General features: G+C 37.1%; 1 long non-coding RNA gene across 1 annotated transcript; it reads right to left on the bottom strand.

Moving 5' to 3' along the window:
• Nucleotides 1-4,810: 4,810 nt before the first annotated feature.
• Nucleotides 4,811-12,682, bottom strand: LOC118761952. The gene is made up of 2 exons (XR_004997751.1): nt 12,538-12,682; nt 4,811-4,877 (listed from the first exon to the last, which is right to left on the bottom strand). It is a non-coding gene; the product is annotated as an uncharacterized LOC118761952 (long non-coding RNA).
• Between the last annotated feature and the right edge of the window lie 8,107 nt (nt 12,683-20,789).

Below are 20,789 nucleotides of genomic sequence, written 5' to 3'. Positions count from 1 at the left end.
CATATTCTATCGTATTTCTTGTCTCTCTCTTCTTGAGTTACGTCTCTAATATAATGACCACCACACACGAGTTGATTGTCGTTGTATTTATAAATCCTGTTGTAGTATTTCTCAGTTCTGATGGTTTTTAAACGACGGAGATCCCTGTTGAAGACCCTCATTCTCTCCCCAAAGGCGACAATGAAACATTCCTCTGTCCACCGACATATGTCCAGTGGTGTTCGTGTTGTTGTTCATGTTGAAGTATGTCCACTGTTGTGTTGTTGTTGTTCTGATTAATGTGACACTTTCTCGAAACATCAACACACTCACATTCTCATCTAACTTAATTAGTTTACTGTTCCGGTCCCTAATGTCCTCAATCATAATCAACAGGTTCCTCGAATGCAGGAATGGAAAAAGGGACCATTGCTGTCCTATATGGAAGTCTCCTCACTGATATTTCATCAATTCCTGAATTATTAATCTCCGCTATGTAATTACCACATCTCACCTTTAATCTACCTTACCAATTATTTCACCTGATTTACCTCTTCTTCTTCTCCTCCATCTCCATCTCCTCCTCTGTATTCCAATTTATTAATTAATTCATTACTGAATATTCCTTGTTCGTTTCAGATGTAATGGAAGGGAAACGAAGACCAGAATCAAGATTAATGACGACACAGATTCCAGAATGTTCACTTGGTCCCCATCAATCTTTATGCAATGACATTCAATCAATTCATTATGTACACACCAGTAAATACCCGCCACTTTTCTCCATATTACACCATAAGGGATGAGACTCGACCAAACTTGAGATGTCTGCAAATCTTCTCCATTCAGTTGAAATATTTCTTTCCTTTTAGGAACCGTGGCCATTATGTGTGATTCTTGTGTAAAACACACACCACCAACTAAACTTGCAACATTTCTGTGACGTAGCAACTGGCCGTCTTCATCGAATATTTTAACATTTCCATTATTGGCTTTTTCACACACAACTGTCTTTCCTTCCTCAGAGACATCAAAATCTTTTACTTGAACAGGACATTCGTCTGTTTGTAAACGAGCAACCGGGAAGCTGTCTCGATTCACCATAAACAACCCTTCAACATACAATTCATTCCTCCAGGGGCTTCCAACAAACCTTGGTCCTTTACAGTCTATACTGGAGAAATATACTTCATCTTTATAAATTCTTTTATTTAAAAATATTCTCTTGTATTCCCCATTCTGGGTCAAACACAAAATGTTTCGATATCCAGATGAACCAAAACATTTCTCCCACTCACCATAAATGTACAAAAAACTGTCATCAATTGTCATCTGTCATCACACCAAATAATCTCCATGTAGTGTCTGACTGAATGTAAATATTGACCACCACTGTTGAAGAAAATGATGAATCTCCAGTTGAAGACAATGATGACATCTTCATCAGTAACTTTAATATCCTGGATTATATCAGAATAATTCCATCTTCGTCTCTCTCTATTAATGGTTCAGGTATGTCTATTTTTTTATTTCCTTCACACTCGAATGTATTTCATCAATATCAACAAAATGCAAATGTCTTCCATCTCTCGATTCACTAAAACCAGTTGATATTTGATAAAGAAGCCACACATTAATAATATTTCTCGTTTGGTAAATTACCAACGACAATGGAAATTCCACTTTTAATGTCCACAGTTGGTATTTATTATTAGAAAGATCCCCATTCGTAATGACCAGTGTGTTTGACTGCCATCGACACATTTTAATATTATAATAAACATTCACTTTGATTGAATCCAAAAGCTGACCATCCAATGTGAATATCTTAATGTTTCCATTCTCCTCGTCACATCCTGCAATCAGATTATTTTCAGTAAGAACCAAACGATTAATCCTCGCTGGTTCTTTGTCTCCCAAATGTTTAGGGAGAGGAATATGTCTGGCTTTATCAGAAACTGTCAGGTCCTGTAGATATAAAGTGGAAGACAACATTTCACTGAGAGAAATGTGTCTGGAAAATACATCCACCAGGTCGATATAATAATTAAGTTGATTATTAGTAACGAGATCATTAACCAACAAATCTGATCGTTTATGGCAAACATACGGCTTCTGTCTATCAGATAAACAGACGTTTGGTCAATAGATCCACCTTGGAGACTGAGGGGACGTTTCACTTGGGACATTAAAACACTGGGGACCATCTGACGACCGCCATGACCACCACCACCTATTCTAGTGTTGTACGATGAAAGCTTTTCCCCTAGTAACAATTAATAGCTTTCTGTTTTCTTGTCTATTGATAATGATTTCACAAACACAGGGATATTAATTGTCTTAATTACTTCGACTTGATTATAATAATTGATGGCTAAAATGTCTAAATGTGATGGTTTATCACAATAACAAACAATTTCACCTTCACCCATCTTACACACCCGTACATAAGGCTGCCTTAGTGATACACTTCTCACTGTCTTTGATAGGTTTCCGATGACCCTTAATTGTTTCTGTAGGGGTAATGTGACCCCTATATGATTAGAATCCCATCGACATATATCTGTGGCTGTAGATGGCAGAGATAATCTGGACACAATGTCTCCTTCCTCAGAAATGTACAACATGCAATCATGCTTGATGTCAGACACCACCAACTGTCCATTGGCCAGATTACATATTTCGCCAATTACAAGTTTTTGGTCATTCTCCTTTTCTTTGAGTCGTAGATTTAGATTTCTGATGTAAGGATTTTTTGTGGGTAAACGACAGCCAGACGACCAGTCTTGATACTTGTAAAGAAGAACCCTGTTGAGTTGAGTGTCCGGGACATAAAGAGTTCCTTGGAAAACAGCAATGTGAGGGTGAACAGGGAAAGGCAGTTCCCACTGCCATTTCATTGGTCCATATAGATCGTAACATCTGAGAATATAGTGTCTCCTGAAGAGGACATAAAAATAAATATTATCAGAGTAAATTTGATGAGGGTAGCCATAGAATGGAAGGTATTTTTGAAAAGTTCTTCACCACATGTGGAATACAATACCATTTTATTTTCGTTTCCATCTACGACTACAAAATTAATTGGAGTTGCAGCAATGCTGACATTATGATGTCCCAGAGAAATTCTTTCTGCAATGTCAACTTTATCTTCGTTGATCAATAGGATATGGACCTCGCTTTTGTTTTCAGTGGTGGTCACAGCCAGACACTTATTTGATACAACATGACATATTTTCATGTAACCAGTTTGCACCTTTATTAAAGGGCCTTTTCTTAGTTCAGGACAGGTGATATACTGAAATCCTTTCATTTCACAATAAAATACCAGGAATCTGTTTGCGTTTATTCTACAACAGAAAGAAGGAAGCTCAAGGAAAACTGAATTATTTTGGTTAATTTTTCCCCGTTCTCAGTGAATAATTTAGCTTTCTTGTTTTTGTAAATTATTAATATAGAAGATGTACATAGGTAGAATATTGTAATGTTGTAGCAATCCTCAATATAATATAGTTGTTCATGTTGGGGTCCATAGCTGGAGGTTATGTGACTGCCTGGGCCAAAAGTCTTCATTTGTTCCAATGATATGAAGGACATCAAAATAATCAGTTACAAAAATATTTTCTCTGCCAACAAATATGGCGGCATTTCATGCCATTCCTCTTGTTGTCACAGCACCTGTACCTGATATCCGATAAATAATATGTCCCTGAAGGACATAAAATGGTTTTGGTACACAGAGATGTGGCTTGAATGTCCAGGGAATTGGTATCCACCACCTCAAATAATTGCTGGCCATCCACATTGTAACAGGTAACCCCTGTTAATATTGGAAAAGGACTAAGAGTTTATTTTGTGCTCCTACAGCAATATCTGAAGGGGTCTTTGTTTTCGTTATATTCGTATTTTATTCTATTCTCTTCCCAGTCAATGACGTATATGGTCTGACCAACTTTCTACACCTATAAGCGTAGAATGTTTCCAAATAAGAAACCAAGATTATCCTAGCTGAATTCTTTTGATTCCCAAACTTAAAGGGTTGATAATAAGAATCATCTTTCGAAATGGGAGGGTGGCCAGGACTGTGTCTTCACTGATTCTGGTAAAATCAGTGACAGAAGATGACCACGAACATCGTTTCTGTTGCCGTCTCTTGTTACCAACATATTGTCATAAAGTGGGCGGGAATATGTTACAATTCCCCCTTGTATGACAACAATATTGGATATTGGGTTGCTTAAGTCTTCACCAGATTCCTCAATCCTACTTCTCTGGTCACAACTGGCCGAAGAGGACGAAATTTTGTGGTTACTTTTGGTGGTTCAATGGTCTTGTGGTTGTATGGGTTTACAGGTGACATAAATGTCAAAGAGTCTTTGTTGAAACCATCAAGGTTTAGGTGAACAAATCATTATTTTGTTTTGCAAATTCCAGAAATCTTGGCATTTTACGTTTGATATTACGTAAAATTCGAGATCCATTAAACCCAGAGAGTCCATGTGATTACATTATCCTTTACATAATCTATAAACGTATTGATGTGGTCTGTTTTGATTAGTGTTCGGTAACATGTCACAATATGAAAAAAAACTTGGTACATGGACTTTTCCTGTTCTTTAGATTTCTTTGTGTCTTTTCTTTCCTGTTCTTCTGTTTTCTTTGTGTTTGTGTATCTAATATTGGGTAAGATTTGGTGTAGTTCCCTTATAAATTGGTGTTGTATCACAGACTGTGGCAGGAACGAGAGCCAACATTTTGTTTTCTTCTTCATTAATCTTCTCCATTTTATGAATATAGAATTATTATCTTTTTCTGTTAATATATTCTTTTCTGTGGATTTTGTTTTCTTCCTTCGAATACAATTTATCTCTTCAAATTCACTAATTCTTACGTGAAAGCTGAAATAAAATGAAAGCTTTATTAGTTTTGTGAAAAGCTTTTGATAAAATAATATTTACTTGATTCATTCAAAGAATTTCAAGGAAAACACACATTTCATTAAATATATTAAACAAATTGTTTATTTGACAGTGAAGTTAAACATTTAAAGTGTTTTCAATGGAATAATCATTAGAAATAAAACTTGAAGATATAAATACACCATTTCTTTATTGACTGAATATAAGTGATGGTGAAAAGTTTTGTAGTAAGAAGGAATATAATAATATTTGTTGAGGTTATTTCTACAGATATTATCGTAGAAATTATAGCCAGGACTGATTTCCTGCTACAACATTTCATATCGAAATGTCAGACGGAAACACAATGAGATCAAAGAGAAAAACATCTGTTTTTAGTTCTCATTGTGTATCTCATTGTTTGTTTACATCTGACATCTCGATAGGAAAGCTTTAGCAAAAAATCAGAGCCAACTATAATTTCTATGGAATATCAATAGAATAATGTGAAAAACACTGCTAACAAAGTAGAATGTGTGTTGACTTCTAAAACGATTTAATATATTTTACAGGAATTTATGGTTGCATAATGAAATACCACGTCCCTACAAATCAGGATATAAGTATTATTAATAATTATATGCACTGGAAATGATGTGACAGTCATGGTTGGCTTGGTTTCCATCATATTTACCTGGATTCACAGATACGAATAGCTGGAGATGAAACTGTTCTTAAACCTGACAAATGCTGTAAATCTCTCGACATTTCAATATAATCCACACAATTATCATACACAACATTGATTAACTCGGAAGCTTATCCAAAGATGCTTTCAATATAACACACTGATAGACAGCATGTTGAGAGATCGTTATTATTTGTTGCTGATTGAGATAATAAAGATTGGTTAATGAATAAGCCCAATTAATGAAAGGTAGGTTCATCTTAATTATCTTTAATATAAGGGACAATGTTTGGGTAGCAATGAGAAAGATGTGTTTGTATGAAAAAGGTTTGGCAGGTGAAGTGTGTTTTGTTTTGTGTTAGGTGAGGAGTTATAACTTGGTGTAGTTTATTATGAAGTATTGGGGGTTTAATGAGGTGGATTAGGAAATATTGGTGGGGTGTTTAGACATTCTGGTGACCCATCATCATCAGAATGATCCTCCACCGCCTCCTTGGTCTATGAAATAATGACTGTTACTCTCTTGACCCCAGGAGGATGAAAAAATAAAGAGACCTTCTTCAGGATACACATACATATATATGTATATATGATAGAATGAATTGTATAATATATACACAAGGATGCACATATGTATATTTATACATCCATACGTCTGTACATATGTATGTGATCATCATTTTACCCCCACTTTCTATGCTGGAATGGGTTGGATGGTTCAAAGAATATCTTGCCTGAAGTTACATTTTCTGGTTTTCTTTCTACAGCTGGATGGTCTTCCTGACACCAACCACTGCACAATGTGCACTGGATGCATCTTTTGGCACCATCACTAGAGGCGATCGCCATGTCTTTGACAAAAGTAAATCTCTGGGTGTGACATATGCCTTGGGATGTGTGAGAGATCTAAGGTAATAAATATATGAAATGGAGTGGTTGAGTGTTGGGGAGAGACTCAGGTAGGTCCAGTGACCTCCCTAGTTTCATTGGAAGAATGGTGAAGAGAAGAGATTTACTGCCAATCTTTGTCACAGCAGTAAGATAGTAGAGTAAAAAGAAGAAGAGAGAGTGATTGAGAGATGAAAGATAGAGGTAAGGGTGATAGGGGCGTGACAGTAGGGACTCAAGGTCCAAGAGTTGTCACTCATCAAACTGGTGTTTGGAGGTCTGGGAAATACCTCCAAAGAACCAGTTTGATAAATGCTAATAAACGAAACTTTCGGATCTTGGGTCACTTTGTTACTTCTGCTAAATATTTATATATATAAATCAAAATCAAAATCCAAGTCAATCAACATCAATGGAAATTGTAGTTGTGATACCAGTGCCGGTGGTATGTAAAAGAACCATCTGAACGTGACCGTAGCCAGCGCCGCCCGACTGGCCTTCGTGCTGGTAGCACATAAAAAGCACCATCCGATCATGGCCATTGCCAGCATCGCCTGGCCCCCGTGCCGGTGGCACATAAAAAGCACCCACTACACACTCACGGAGTGGTTGGTGTTACGAAGGACATCCAGCTGTAGAAACTTTGCCAGATCAGACTGGGCCTAGTGCAGCCTTCTGTTTCCCACACCCCAGTTGAACCGTCCCACCCATGCTAGCATTGAAAGCGGATGGAAATAATGATGATGATATATATATATATATATATATATTATGTATAATATATATATATACATATATATACCTTCACATACCCATGTACAAATATTTGTGTCTATGTATGTTTATAGATATGAATCAATGAACGACAAAAGAACAAGAGTTACTAGACACCTTCATTAGCTTCCAGCTGTTTCTGCTACAGGAGCAGTGAACTCGAGCTGAGTGTGTGTGCGCGTAGGTGTCTGTGCATTTGTTTATGTTTGCAATCTCTTTTAAGTTGCTCCAAACAGAAACAATCTGTCAACCAATCACACCCACCTTGGAGACATGGGAAATAAGAACTTTTGTTCTTGCAAAATGGTTTTGGGTGAGCAATAGGAAGGCTGTCTGTAAACAATGCTTCATATATATTCACCTAACCATGCTAGCATACAAAATCAGATGTAATATCAAACATAAGTAAACCCATGTTTATACATTCATATACTTTTATGCATACATAAACACATACACACGTGTGTGGTGTGCATCTGGTGTTAAGAAGATCATCCAGCTGTAGAAATCTTGCCAAATCTTTCATTGGAGCTCAGCAATGTCCTCTGGTCACTGCTCCTCGTCAACTGTCCTACCCATGCCAGTTAGGGAAAATGGATGTCAAAACCTTTATAATATATCAGATGATGTTTTTCTCTCTCATAATTTGTTATTTATATATATATATATATATATATATATATATATATGTATATATATATATATTATATACGTCCAACCCATACTAGCATGGAAAACGGACGCTAAACGATGATGATGATGTATATATATATAATATATATATTAATATGTTATGTCCATCATCATCATCGTTTACGTCTGCCTTCCATGCTAGCATGGGTTGGACGATTTTGACTGAGGGCTGGCAAACCAGATGGTTGCACCAGGCTCCAATCTTATCTGGCAGAGTTTCTACAGCTGGATGCCCTTCTAACGCCAACCACTCCGAGACTGTAGTGGGTGCATTTTACATGCCAGTCAGGCAGTACTGGCAACGACCTCACTCGAATGGTGTCTTTTACGTTCCACTGACACGGAAGCCAGTTAACCACTCTGGCAACGATCACGCTTGGATGATGCTCTTAGCACCCTACTAGCCCGGGTACAAGTGCCAGTAAGGCGACGTGTATATATATATATATTCTTTTATTCTTGTACTTGCTTCAGTCATTTGAGTGTGGCCATGCTGGAGCACTGCCTTTAGTGAAACAAATCAACCTCAGGACTTATTCTTTCTAAGACCAATACTTATTCTATTGGTCTCTTTAGCCAAATTGCTAAGTTACAGGGATGTAAACATACCAATATTGGTTGTCAAGCTCTTTGGTGGGCGAAGCAGAGACACATAAATATATCTGATGGGCTTCTTTCAGTTTTCGTCTAACAGATCCACTCACAAGGTTTTGATTTGCCCAATGTGCCATGCAATGGGACTGAACCCAGAGCCATGTGGTTGGCAAGCATGCTTCTTACCACACAGCCACTCTTGTGCTCTTGCCCCACTGCTTCTAATTCTTGTCACCTCCCACATTACCATTCCCCCTTTACGTTGTCTCTCATAATATATATATATGTTATGTATGTATATATATGTATATAAACATATAAATATATATATATATAATATATATATATTATATATATATCTATATATATATATATATACATACATACATATCTCTCTCTATATAAACGGCAGTTTGTCTGTGTGTGTTTCTGTGTGTCTGTTAGGTTGTACCCTCACCCTGACCACGGCTTTCAACCTATTCTGATGAAACTTGACACACACATAGCCCAATGTCATAATTCAAAACTAACGCAGCGAAAATTTTGAAAGTTCCCCCCGTTTGAAAAAAATCGATAAATTCGACATGGGGTCGAGAATCAGAACACAAAACCACAGACTGTCTAGGGACGCAACTCCACCTTTTTAAACTCTCAAAAATAAATTTACCAAAATTTTTTTTCCATTATTTTGCTATAACTCTCTAAAAATGCTTTATATTTATTCCCTTACAAACCCGAGCAACGCCGGGCGATACTGCTAGTATATATATATATATATATATTATATATATATATATATATATATATATGTATATATTGTATTCCTTTATTTGTTTCAGTCATTGACTGCAGCCATGCTGGAGCACCGCCTGTAGTCAAATATAAAACGGACCCCAGTTCTTATTCTTTGTTTTGCCCAATACTTATTCTATCATTCTCTTTTGCCAAATCGCTAAGATACAGGGACGCAAACCCACCAAAATCGGTTGTCAAGCAAAGCTGGGGACAAACATAAACACAAACATATACACACACACATATATATATATATAATCGAAATTGAACCAAATTCGATGACTGGCACCCGTGCCAGTGGAGCGCTAACAGCACCATCCGAGTGTGATCATTGCCAGAGCAGCTGTCTGGCTCCCATGCTGGTGGCACATGAAAAGCACCATTTGAGCGTGATCGTTACCAGCATTGCCTCATTGGCACTTGTGCTGGTGACACAAAAATGATTCGAGCGAGGTTGGTGCCAGTGCCACTGGACTGGCTCCTGTACAGGTGGCACGTAAAAGGCACCATTTGAGAGTGGATGTGGCCAGTATCGCCTGGATTGCCCTTGTGCCAGTGTAACGTAAAAGCAGCCAGTAACACTCTCGGAATGGTTGGCATTAGGAAGGGTATCCAGCTATAGAAACTCTGCCAGATGAGATTGGAGCCTGGTGCAACCATCTGGTTCGCCAGTCCTCACTCAAATTGTCCAACCCATCACAGCATGGAAAGCGGACGTTAAACAATGATGATGATGATGATGATATCGGGCTTCTTTCATTTCCATCTACCAAATCCTCTCACAAGTCTTTGGTTGACCTGAGGCTATAATAGTAAACACTTGCTCAAAGCATCACGCAGTGGAACTGAACCCGGAACTATGTGGTTGGGAAGTAAGCTTCTTACCACACAGCCACTCCTGTGTGTGTGTATATATATATATACACCACAGATTCACAAACCAAAAGATCCTGACTCCATACGGATTTATAGTGGCAGAGCTGATGCTGGGAATGGCCAATGAGCTGGTGTTGACAACAACAACAACAACAACAGAAGCACAGTGGCAGTGACCGGATGGGTGTCTTTGAGACCAGAGCCTTAAACGGCTGAAAAAAGTGGAAGGGTCAACTACAACAGTTGTTGCAGACTTGATAATATAAACAAAGAGAAGAACGATGAAAGAGGGAGGAAATGGATGAAGAAGAGGCATGTAAATAAACTCTGGGTCTACATTGATGGAAAATAAGTTGAAAAACAGCATCAGAAGATCTGACCTCTCTGGCTGTATTTAAAATCAAAAGAGGTCAACCAGATGATATAAGATATAGAATGACTTGGAGAGATTTGAAATCTGGAGGAGCCTTTCTCTCTACTTGTGTAACCCCTGGCAATGTCTTGCACATAGAAAGAAAGAAGTGGTTGAAGAGGAGGAAGAACACAATGATGACAAATCTACTCCATACTTGACTGGTTCTTTATCAATCATAATATAAAGTAAAGCTGACCTCACTAGTATTGAACTCAGGGCACCAGAGCAGATACTGGAAACAGTCTTTTAGTAAAATGTGTGAATGCCTTTGCCAACTGACCCTTTTTACATGAATAAGTTCACTTGTTTAACTGTTTGATTTCTATGAATATATTATTGCTTGAGAGAGCATCATTAGAGAAACATAACCAGGTCGTACCTTGGCCAGGTAATAACAAATGATTAATTACATTATTTACAGGTGCATGTTCGTTGGTATATCTGATGTTACCTTGGAATTTTTTAATTTTTAGACATTCTCTTGGTTAACTTAAAGAAATATACAAATTTATAACATAGATTATTATTATTAAAAATACAATATTTTAAATGTAATTTGTAAAAATATATTAAAAATACAATCTTTTTAAATTTAATAGGATGTTTAACTTTCATAATTCCGAAATACAATTTATAAAGTTGAAATATTGAATCATTAAAATTATTTTTATAAACAGTAAATATATCTAAAATGAAAGAAATACATTTGTTTAAAATATATTAAAACTATGATTTCCATTTTTGATTTTTACCTGAAAGTTAATTCTTGTCTAGCAATGCTATAGTCAAAACTTTCTAACCATGACCCTCCCATAAGTTGTCATGATTGAATATATTTTTAGGGGCATTTTAGGGACTTTGCTCTTTGTTTGTAATAGAGTGAATAATAACTGCAGACAATGTGAAGTAATTCTCAGAAGCCATCCATCTGATATAGAATATCGAAGATGGTGAGAAAACATATTTAATGCATTGCACATTAAAATGTTGATGTAGGATAAAGATTGCTGAGAGAGAAAATATGTTGTCACCAAATTGTTTAATATTTAAACAATTCTTCTTGTTTGCTTCAAGATATAAAATAGAAATGAAATCACCAGAACAATTCCATTTATATACAAAGTTTAATATTGAAATAAAAACTCAGTTTTAAACATTTCAATTAGTAGAATCATTAGAAATTGTATTAGTACTGACACTTTGTGTTCTGGGTTCAATTCTGGCATGGTCAGCTTTGACTTTTATTATGCAGGGGTCAATAATTTAAATACTAGTTTGAGGTGGTAGATTAAATATTGGACACGATGCCTTCCAGTAGGTATGTGGTTCTTTATGAACTGAGTTCAAATCCCATTGTGGCCACCCTATGTTGCAGACTAAATCTATCACCAAATTTCACACAAAAGCTGGCCCCTGAGCTACTTTTAGTAGAGGATTTCTCTTTGTGTGCATTCACGTTGGCCTCTTGTTTTGAGAATGTCTTTCTCCCACTCACCACTGTCGAAGACCCTAGAAAAAGAAGGGTTATATGCAGGGGGCCGTTCTTGACTAAGCTTTTAAAGATTAAGTTTATGAAAAAAAACCAATTAATTTATCTGCCATGAAATTAATTTGCAAATTTTAAATTTCACTGAGACTTAGAAATCCACTTTAAACTACGTAAAATGATGTATCCTTAGATGAACATTTCCATCAAATAGTTTTGAACATAGTTATAACACAACCATACTTTATATTATATCTGGAAATGAAAGGTTTTACTTGTGATGTGACACTGCAAAATGTTTAAACAACGTCTAGTCTATAAAATGTTGTGCAAATAAAACAATATCTATATAACAGTATATTTATGTTTGAAATAAGTCTAATGAATGTTTAGCAATGTAAATGTGGTGGTAAATTGTGTGTTAAATAAATAGGAGAAGAATATTATTTACCAGGGTTGGTTATTGGGTTTTGATACTGGCTTGAAGTCTTTCTGTCTCAGAAATATCCTGTGAGTCTGCTTCGCTCGAACAGCAATGAAGATATGGCAACAGTTAAGAGGATACTTATAATATATCCGGGAGTAGTAGGCATTGCCTCCTCATGTGTGTGTATACATCTTTACGTATGTATGTATATATAGATGGATATACACATACATACATGTCTGTGTGTATATACATTTCTATGTGTGTATAGGTGTGGGAGTGGCTGTGTAGTAAGTAGATTGCTTACCAACCACATGGCTCTGGGTTCAGTCCCACTGTGTGGCACCTTGCACAAGTGACTTCTACTATAGCCTGGGGCCAACCAAAGCCTTGTGAGTAGATTTGGTAGATGGAAACTGTAAGAAGCCCATTGTATATATATGTGTGTATGTGTGTATATGTCCACCATAGCTTAGCAGTTTAGTAAAAGAGACTGATAGAAAAGTACGAGGCTTACAAAGAAAAAATCCTGGGGTCGATTTGCTCAATTAAAAGCAGTGCTCCAGCATAGCCATAGTCTTCTTAGAAATAATAAAGAAATTTTCCTGAAATAACATACAACCTTCTCATAAATACACACATATATATAGATATGCTTATTTTTATATACGTATGTATATATATGTGTGTATATATATACACATACACACACACTCACATGTTTATATATACACATGTATGTATATATATATACATGTTTGTGTATGATAGTAACATAACTATGGTGTTACTGTTGTGAAACCGGCATTTCTTATGCTTGAAGAATTTTGGTATTGGTCTGGAATCCAACAGCCCAGAGCTCAGGTTGGGTTTCTCTGGAAATAATCTACCAGGAACTAACTTATATGTATGTGTGCACATATGTATATGTATTCTCTTATTCCTTTACTTGTTTCAGTAATTTTCAATGTGGTCATGCTGGAGCACCACCTTTAGTAGAAGAAATCGATCCGAGGACTTACTCTTTGTAAGCTTAGTAGTTTTTCTATTGGTCTTTTTTGCTGAACTGCTAAGTTATAGGGGGTAAACACAGCAACACTGGTTCTCAAACGATGGTGAGGTGGACAGTCACACACATATATTATATATATATATATACTATATCTATATATATATTATATATATAAATGAATGATATTTTTCCTTGTTAACATTAACACAGAAAAATACATAAACAGGTACAGGAAGTAAAAGAATTTGAACAACACTGCATTTAACTCCATATCTATCTATCTATCTATCTATCTATCTATCTATATAATATATATATATATATATTATATACATATATATATATATATATATATATATATATATATAATATAATATACATATATACATACATACACACACACCCAACAAACACACATGCACTAGAACAGATTAAACCCCTTCATATTGCACTCATATATTATCAACACACCACACCACACATATATATATATATATACATATATACACAAACACACTCTCATACAAGTTTTAAATTCACTTGAGAATTAGAAATCTACTGGAAACAACTTAAAATGCTGTATCCTTAGATGAACATTTCCATTTCCTTAATTTCCATCAAATAGTTTTGACCTTGTCATAACAACTATCCTTTATATTATATTCTGGAAATGAAATGTTTTGCTTATAATGTAACTCTGTGAAATGTTTGAACAGTTTCTAGTATGAAAAATACTGCCTGAAAATAAAACAATTTTCAACATAACAGCATAATTATGTTTGAAATAGTTTAAGGAATATTTCACACTGTAAATGTGTTTATGAAGTTGTTAATGAAGATAATTATCATAAAGTACTTACTTGAGTCAATAATTGCGTTTGAATTTCAGCCTGAAGTCTGTCTGTCTGTGAGTTCAGTTGAAAGAACTGGCAAAAATGTGATAATCCCTACTGATGAGGCTTATTTATAAATAGCAGGAAGAAGTGGGCGTTAACGCCTCGTGTGTGTGGGTGTGTAGTGTGAAATTTGCACACAGCTGTTATGTATTTGATCACGTAGACAAATGATAAAGCTAGACATGTCCTACATTGTGTATATGTCTATATAATATCTATATATATATATATATATATATATGTACTCGTATATATGGATGTGTGGTGTGCTAGGTTCCCACTACAGGAAAAAGGGATAAATACTTGCAAACACACACACACACGCACATACACATATGTAAATGTACATACAATTATTTCTGTGTGCATAGATAGATGCGTATTTACATATATATATATAAATATAATACATACACATATATATATAATATATTTAGTGTGTGTGTGTGTGTGTTATTGTATCTGCCTCCAGTCTAGTGATTAAGCAACTGCTATAATTAAACAGTATTACTAATTGCGACAGACAAAGCAAATACACTGAGAAACTATTTATATATATATATACAAAACTATACATGCAGACGTGTGGTGTGTGTGTGTGTGTGTGCATACTTACTATACATAGATAGTCACACACACATGTACTGAAGAGCCTTGTGGTTTTGCTAGAAGCCTTGTCATTGGAGACTGACAGCTTCTTACGATGTAGAAGGCAAAAGTCATCTTTTTATATTTCGGGAATATGTAAATGTTACTTAACTGACCCTTTCCACATTGGAAGGGGCTCTTCATCATTTTATTAGTTTCATATTGTGCGTGTGTTTTCAGCTTCATTTATATACCATCATCATCATCATCATCATCACTGTACATATTTATTTTGTATATATTTTGTTTATATATATATATATATGTATATATATATACCCCACCTATAGACTCCTGTGAAAGTCAAAGTGTTTAGACCATTTTTTAAGGTCAAATTTATGGGGTTGACTGTTTCTACACTTGCTTTATTAATCATTTTGTATTTTAATCTCTGTCCATCTGTCCAGAGAGGAACTACATCTAACCATCTTAGATGGACAGACTCAATACCAGATTTTTCAGATGCATTTGAAGCCAGAGTAGTAAGCCAAACTGACCACTCTTACAACATACCTATAACATTATGTCAGTGGCCGAAAACTGCTTGTTTAGCAGTGTATATGTTATATATATATGTATGTATGGCTGGCATGGGTTGGACAGTCTGAGTGAGAGCTTGCAAGCAGAAGGCTGCATCAGGCACCAATCTGATCTGGCATTTTCAATTAGTTATAACAATTGGAGGTCAACGACTGGACGCTTATTCTCTCAACATTCAAACTGAATTGAAGGCACCTGTCCCAATCACTTCATTCTCAGAGAAACATCCTACAACATCGACAAACTCAGACATTATATTGCTGAAAACAGGTCCCTTCAGAATTCCGATCAAGCTCACGTATACAATTTCGTCCTCGGAAACATCTCCACACACACTGGTGGAACCATCGTAACACGCACCCGGTGGAATTGGGAAAACATTCCTCTTGAATCTCTTCTTACAAGTTGTGGCATAATGGTGACCGTGCAATTGCTGGTGCTTCCTCAGAAATAGCCTCGACTCTTCTCCACGGTGGACGCACAGCAGACTCTGCCTTCAAATTGCCTTTCAATGAGGCACATCAAAGAACCCAATGTGCCACACAATACATTACTCGGACAAATCAGCAGTTTTGATGAAGTGCAAACTCGTTGTTTGGGATGAAGCAACGAAGTCCCCTAAATGTTCCCTACATACACTTTATATCACAATGAGGGATCTTAGATCAAAATCAACATCCTTAGAGGTGTGACTCTGCTTCTTGCAGGAGATTTTTCATAAACTCTGCCTATTATACCCAAGGGAACACCCACTGATGACCTTAATACCTGCCTTAAAAAGTCCCTCCTTTGGTCGCATGTCCAATCGAAACAACTCACCAACAACATGAGATCACTCCTACACAGACTGGTCAGCCTAGAGCCCAGGTTTTGCAAATGCTCTTTAACAATCGTCAATGGACAAATTATGTTCGACGGCAATGGATACATTGACACTACCATCATTGGCCACACTGAATCCAGCCCTGATGACTTATGTTCTGCCATTTACCCAAATCTTACAACGGAATACATAAAACCAGATTGGCTTCATGTCAGGCCTGTTCTTACACTACAAATGCAGCGTCAACACTCTTAACTATGACTTACTCAGTCAGCTACCTTCTCAAGAATCTTGTTACAGATCGGTTGACACCCTGACCGACCTCAATCAGGTTACACACTTTCCAACAGAATTTCCAACACCCAACATCCTCCAGGTCTCCAGAAGCCCAAATTATCATGAATCACAGCCAAATGATAGAGTTTTTCATTCCGTTAACCCCAACAGACTGCCACCCCTCTACCCTAAGCAGAAATATCAGTTCCCTCTAAAACCCAGATTCGCTATGAAAAATTAACAAAGCACAAGTCATTGCTGAAAGTTGTTGGATTGAACCTTCGAACATTGTGCTTTTCATATGGACAGTTCCCTACCTGTTGAAACGACTGAAACAAATACACGAATATCCATCTGTCCAGGGAGGAAATATTCAACAACTGCACCAAGCCACCATTTCTTGGTGCAACGTGCAACATGTGCAGCTCATCTCTGTTTGTTCAGACGGTGTTCTGCGATAGTGTCCTTCACTCCAGTTCTTTGCCTGACCTGCTTGTTTCAGATGAGATCTCTGAGGAGGTTCCCAGCATCACCCACATTTCACCTGCATGGAGTATTGCATGTAGAACCATGCTTTTTGAAGAGTGGGGATCTGGCTTCTCGTTATTCTCCCTACCTGTCCTGAATCATTACATTGCATGTATGGCGGCGTTATTTTGTGCTGTTGCCTCCTCTTCAGGAATGAAGATTGGTCAGCATGGTTGTTGTTGTTGTTGTTTGGTGAAGCTGAGAGTTTGAAACATTGTCAGAGACGGTACCATTTTCTTCCCAATACATTTCTACTCAGCTTTTGGTAATTAAGACTGTTAATGAAATACTGGATAATTTTTGTGGTTTAATAATTAATATTCTTTTCCTCTGTTGGAATCCAACTCAATTCTCTTCCCACATTAATGTCTTATTTGATAATTTTGAAGTTTCAAAAACTGATGTCTAAAATGGGTGTAAAATGAGTAATTCAATAATTCTTCTCTTTAATTGTTATCGTGTTTAAATATATCAGGAAGAGGACATCCCAGAAAATTCTGAAGAAGCTATAGAGAATGTTTTTCGGTGAGGTTTTCCTTATTTCGTTTGAGTCATTATTTCTCATATCGTGTGCAATTTTCCTTTTGATCCTCTTTCATTTGACCGAGATATTATTTAAATTTCTCTTTTGTTTTGCATTTCAATTCTTTCTCATGTCTAACGATGGATATTAATGTGTTTGAGTTTGTTTTTCTGGAAAAATAAGCACAAATTCACTTTATCTCAGCTTACTCATTTTGCCCCAGTCAATTTGTCTTTATATCCTGAAGAGAAATGGCGATAATTTTTCTGAATTATGATCAGATTATGTGATAATATTTTCAATGCCATTTGGAAGGCCATTTGCTCAGCTGATGTCGTTCTTGTAAGGTAGTGAACATGTGTAAGAAATATATTTTGCTCCAAAGTCAAAAATGCAGTAAAAACACCTCATTTCCACCCTGTATATATATATATATATATTACAGTGTTTATGCATAAGCAAACATTATCATCATCATCGACGTTTAACGTCTGTTTTCCATGCTAGCATGGTTGGTGGTTCAACTGGTGTAAAATAGGTTTGTGGCATATTTTCATATATTTAATGGGAAGCAAATTTCTTACTATAACAGCCACAGCTGGAAGCAGGTCAGCATTGATCGTGCAGACATGATAATGCATCTCAACCATGACCATCACGTTGGCACATATATATTTTGAACTACACTATCTAATAAGCTATATGATAAGTGTGATTAGGGGAAAATTGGTTGCTATTTCTTGTAGACCATGCAAACTTGTACAGACACCCTTGCTTTGCATGTGTGTGTGTGTGTGTGTGTGTGTGTGTGTCCTGTTCTGCTGATAAGAATCGTTTTTGGTCAACATCTTAAGTTTAATCTGCTGAAAGAGAGAGAGAGAGAGAGTTAATGGTATTTTATCTAATATAATGCGTACGTGACGTTCCTGTCGTGTTGCAGGGTTGCTGAGAGGGTGAGTGAGCCAAGGGAAGGAGTGCTGGCACCATTTCACTACTTACAAATCTATAATAGAAATAAGTCCAGTAGAAAAAAGATATTTCAACATTTGAAGTGGTATTAAAATTGGGTGTGTACATGAAAGTCGAATTGTACTTCATAGCTACAGCCTTTAGAAATAGCAGCCAAATGCCCCCTAAATGCTAGTGGAGCAGCTAACTGATTACATTGACCATAATATTAGACTAGTACTTAATTATGAACCCCAGAACGATGAAAGGCAAACTCACCCCTCTGCAAGAATTGAACACACAACATGATGAAGGATGAAATAGTGTTAAAATATTTTCTCCGACACATCAACGAATCTACTTCATCACGACTTATACACACACATACACACATACTACAACAACAATAACAAATATATTGTATATAGTTGTATGAATACATATTCTAGAATAGCAGTCAAATCCCCAAAACCATACATCAAACTCTGTTCTGTCCGAAGCAAAGACCTGCATTATAGGCTAGTGTCTTGTGTGTGTATGAGGCAATAAATGGTAGGTAGAGCTGTCTGAAATAGCAGCCAAAGGTCCCTCCGGTTTGCTATACTTCTGAAATTAACTTCTGTTTGTAAGCCTTGTGTCAGTCTGTCATGAAAAACTAATGAACTGCCACAGATCAATTAAACTGTGACATCTGATATGCTAGAAAGAGCAGCAAGATCTTCGTGTGATTCCGTGGGATGGTAGAGAGAGAGAGAAACAGAGAGAAATTATAGGGTGAAGCAAAAAGAAGGAATTCTGATGTATAAATGATTGATATATTTCTAGACCTACAGTCAGCAATAGCAACCAGATCTCCCAGGGTCACAAATCTATCTATCACTCTGTCCATCCTTCCATCTGTCCCTCCATCCTATATATCTATCTGTCAAGCATGAAGGGTGCGTTATCTGGCTAGTGTGCGTGCTCTAAGAAACATAGGTACTGGAGCCGTGCTAGAGGCCCAGATGGTGGAGACACAACAGCACAACAAATCCACCATTTGGTCTCAGATGGTTGAAGAGGGCTGCGAATTACTGGAATCTAGTAAAATGTGTGAGGCCTTTGAGGAGCACTTTACCTGACTTTTCAGGACAAGTGGTGGGCGAGAATGCAGGGTGGACTTTAGTGCCCTCCCTGCATAGCCTACCACGACTCTGGCAAGAGAGGCAAAGTGTGCGAAGGTGCCATGACAGTAGTGGATGTGCGGGACACAAGGCAGATTGGGCGAGGGACAATCGCCAGGTTTGGATCATCTGCACTTCGATCTTTACATTGTATGCCAGACTTGTTTGGAGGTGTCTTGGCAACAGTGTTCTGCAACTGGCAGCAAATGGGAGCATAACCCAGTTTGTGAGCCAAAGATTTGTAATGTTGTTAAAGAAAGATCCAAACAAGGGGGACATAGTAATTTACTTTAGGCCCATCACTCTGCTCAATGCAGACTTTAAAATCTTGGCCAAGGTGCTAGCCAAGAGTCGGTGCTTGTCATTGCAAAACTGGTTCTCAAGGCGCAAACGTGTGCTGTGCTGGGTCAGAGCATCCATGCCACCCTCCACCTCATGCGCTACACATCATAGAGAGGGTGGTTAAGGAATCTGGCATGTGTGGGGCACTGATCAATTTGGATCAATCTAAAGCTTTCGACAGGGTAGACCATTAATACTTGAAAGCTATCCTCATAACTGCTGGGTTTTGGTCCCACTTTCCGTGGCTGGATCGCTGCCCTATACAAAGCATCTGATCGGTAATTCCGCGTGATGGGCATCTATCAAGACCAATCGACATTGCACATCAGTCCATCAGGGATGTCCCTCTTGTCACTTCTGTACATGTTGACTCCTTGAACCACTACTGTGGAAGCTAGCGCTGTTGAGGGGCATCCCACGAGAATTGGGATGTGGGACTAGCGTGTCCCACCATTATAGTGCCTATCCACAACTACATTGAGCTTTGTCGGAGATACACTGAAAAGACTAGGAAGTGGTGATAGGAGGGAAAATCAGCCAGGAAAAGTCAATGGGCTTGCAGCTTGTCACCTGGGGA

Source organism: Octopus sinensis, unplaced genomic scaffold (assembly GCF_006345805.1).
Source record: "Octopus sinensis unplaced genomic scaffold, ASM634580v1 Contig18762, whole genome shotgun sequence".
Taxonomy (NCBI): domain Eukaryota; kingdom Metazoa; phylum Mollusca; class Cephalopoda; order Octopoda; family Octopodidae; genus Octopus; species Octopus sinensis.
This window is presented reverse-complemented; position numbering and strand designations above follow the sequence as displayed.